Genomic DNA, 3896 nt, shown 5'->3' with positions numbered 1-3896 from the left:
AATCTTCAATATTTTCTCATTTTTCTTTCTTTGCATTATACACTACAGAAGAGAAGGTAAGAAGCTTGTGAATCAAAATATAATACAAGTTTCATAATACCTTCAGTGACGATCTTATGCAACCCATATAGTCGTTACCGATTTCTAATACATCTTCTGATTCTTTCACGAATTTGGCTTCAGTGGCAAAGTCTTTCTCCAGTTGAGTTTTCTCAATTCCCTCCCAATCATCGTCATCATCTTCTTGGAAATTTAACTCCTCTCTTTTCTCTGGAATTCTATCCTCAGATTTAGCCTCTTCAACCACGATATCCTCATATTCACTATTACATCCCCACTCTCTTCGATTTCCACATGGTCACTTCTCTCTTCCGCTGATTCGCTTCCTTCCTCTTGCCTTCGAACTATCATCTCCTCGGTCACCACATTTTCGCACGAGACAACATCGCCAGGTTCTGATTTTCGATCCCCTTCTCCTCCGACACCTATCTCGTCTTCTATCACTTTTTGTGGCAAAACAACAACGCAGTTTTCAGAATTCCCGTCGTCTTGTCCTCGGACAACTACCTCTTCTACAGTAAACTGTTCCGGCGACACGGCGGCAACGGGTTCATCTTTTCATTCCTCTTGTCCAGGAACTAACATCTCCTCTGTTACCATAGTTTCTGTCGAGATGGTCGCCACAGAATTAGCCTCCCTGCCAACTCTTCGTGCTCATCACCATTTTCTCCGGTTCTCGTCACCAACTTGAGCTTGGAAAAACAAAGAACAACCGCGCGTTTTCTTCAAGGTCTTTTTTGGTGCGTTTTGCGGCGTCATGATTGAAAAACAATTATCTACTATTTTTTTTCTCCGAAGTATGTCATAATAATAGTATACATTGATTTTTTTTTATAATCAGTTTTAAATCATACCATTAATTACATTTTTTTCTCCCCATAAATAAAATTGAACCCATGACTTTAGAGTGACTATGACACCTTTAAACTATTGAACCACCAACTAATTGATGTATATGGTGAAACTTATTAAATGAGATAGAATGAAAATCAATTTCAAATTTGGTTGTTTTTCCAAATAACAGATAAATGATTTGATTTCAGAATTGTTATGATGCAAATGTTTACCTTTCTGGGCAAATGTAAGACTTAAATCTTCAAAATCATAGTTATCTTCATCATCAATATAAGACAAAACAAGATTTTGTTTTGTCAAAGTGATAGGCACAACATTGCTCATTTCTGATATTGCGGTGGAGAGAAATTAAAGAGACATTTATTTCCATTTTGCGGATACCATTTACCACAAAAATATGTCATATTCGTAGCACCAAGAAAAGGATCTAAATTAAATGGGGTGTCATCAACATAAATACCCAATCTCTAGAAAATTGATGATTAATTTTTTGGGATATAAGGTTTTTTTATCATCCATTTAAAGGATTAGAATATGAATAATTAAAAATAGGTCAAAGATGTATATTAGAATGTACATTTTTATTCTTGATTATGTTCAACCATGTTAAATTTTTTTTTTGTAACCATTTGGTGTCCCAATTGAATATTTTACATTATGCGTTTTTTGTTATAAATATAAAATATATCATTTTTGTACTTGAATTCTACCCGAATATTTCACCATCTATTCGTCTTATATCTCTATTTCTGTCGCTCGCCATCGAGGTATCGATTCACCCCATGTCTTTTCCTTAGACTTTCTCCATTGAAGCAGGTAAAAGACAGTAAAGGTTAGCTGTATTCCTCTTCCCTATGACCACTTTTAGAGGAAATTTGCACCAGTATCCAAAAATGTCACGTCATTAGAAATCTATACCCTTTTTTTTCCTTCATTTGCAAACTATACCTTTTTATAATTTTTTGACAAAAATACCCTTACTTTATTGTATAATTTCAATATTGCCATTAAACATTTCAAAAAAATTACACCATAAAAAATATATTTTATTGAGAAACTGTGTTATCTCGGAAAACTGTTTTTTTCATACGGGATAATTATTTTCCATATGTGAAAATCTATTTATATTTTGTTTAACTGTTTTTTGTATACGAAAAAATAATTTTTTTATCAAGAAGAACTGTTTCTCATCCGAAAGAATTGTTTTTTCATTCGGAATCCGAAGGAACTGTTTTTTATTCGAAAAAGTCTATTTTCGTCTGGAAGAATAATTTTTATTGAGAGAATTGTTTTCATCGGGGAAAAAATGTTTTTTATATGAAAAACAATTTTTTTATACGTGAGAACTGTTTTTCATCCGGACAAAAAACGTACACTCCCGAAGAAAAACAACTCTCTCGGAAAAAAAACAGTTCTTCCGGACAAAAAAAAATTCTCCCGGACAAAAAACAGACTCTCCAGGACGAAAAACAGTTCTCCCGGACAAAAAACAGATTCTCCTTGACGAAAAATAGTTCTTCCGGACAAAAAACAAACTCTCCCGGACAATAAACAGACTCTCCCGGAAAAAAAAAACAGTTCTCCCGGATAAAAACAGACTCTCCCGGATGAAAAACAGTTCTCCCGAATTACACAGTTTTCAAAAAAATATGCTTTTTATATTGCATATTTTTTGGGACGCTAAATGGTAATATTGAAATTATACAATAAAGTAAGGATAGTTTTGTCAAAAATTTATAAAAAGGTATAGTTTTCAAAGGATAGAAAAAAAGGTATAGATTTCTAAACATGTCATCTTTTTGTCACACTTAGCCAAGAACCCCTAACTTTTATCAGTATTTCTCCGGTATATAGTAAAAAGTAAAAACTTCTAATTTCCACTTAAAATGATATCAATAAAATTTACTGTTAGAAATATTAAAGAACTAATAAAAGAAAGGGGCAGTTGGCAAACTGTACCAAAACAAAAACGAAATTTGCAAAATATCTCACAAAAAAAACAACTTTTGCATAATATACTTTTTTTTTCTAAATACCCAAACTACCCTTTAGAGTATTTCTCTACGATTGTGTGATAATCTATCTTTTAAAAATCGGTAAGTTTTGCTATTTGATCTTCTTTTTTCTCCAATATTTTTTCTATTTTCTCTATTTCTTATATATTTTATCTAATCTATTTAAATACTCTTCTCGTTGATTTTTTTTATAATATTCTAATCATTTTTTTGCATGCACATAAGGTGTTTGATGAAATGTCTGTACCAGAAAACTGCGGTAGATGATCTGTGATATGTGAAAAATGACATGCGATCTACGTTAAATTGTCTATGGTCTCTGACAGATGACCTATGATATGGCGCAAATAATCTGTGGTATGCGGCAGGTCATTTGGCCTGCGGACATGCGGCTATCGCCCCGGATAACGTCCTGCGACCTGCGACCTCCTGCAACCTCCTGCGACCTCCTGCGACCTTCTACGACCTACGACCTCCTGCGACCTCCTGCGACCTCCTGCACCTCCTGCAATCTCTTGCAACCTCCTGTGTCCTCCTGTGACCTTCTACGACCTGCGACCTCCTGCGACAGCCTGCGACCTCCTGCGACCTCCTGCGACCTGCGACCTCCTGCGACCTCCTGCGACCTGCGACCTCCTGCGACCTCCTGCGACCTGCGACCTTGTGTGTCCTCCTGCGACCTTCTGCGACATCCTGCGACCTTCTGCGACCACCTGCGACCTCCTGCGACCTCCTCCCTTGTCCGATGTTGGTGTTGCTGACCTCCTGCGACCTGCTATGACCTGCGACCTCCTGTGACCTCCTGCGACCTCCTGCGACCTTCTGCGACGTCCTGCGACTTGCGACCTCCTGCGACCTTCTGCGACCTCCTGCGACCTCGTACGACCTGCTACGACCTGCGACTCCTGCGCCCTCCTGCAAACTCCTGCGACCTCGTGCGACCTCCTGCGACCGCCTGCGACTTGC

The sequence above is a fragment of the Tarenaya hassleriana genome, unplaced genomic scaffold (assembly GCF_000463585.1).
Source record: "Tarenaya hassleriana unplaced genomic scaffold, ASM46358v1 Cleome67, whole genome shotgun sequence".
Lineage (NCBI taxonomy): Eukaryota > Viridiplantae > Streptophyta > Magnoliopsida > Brassicales > Cleomaceae > Tarenaya > Tarenaya hassleriana.
This window is presented reverse-complemented; position numbering follows the sequence as displayed.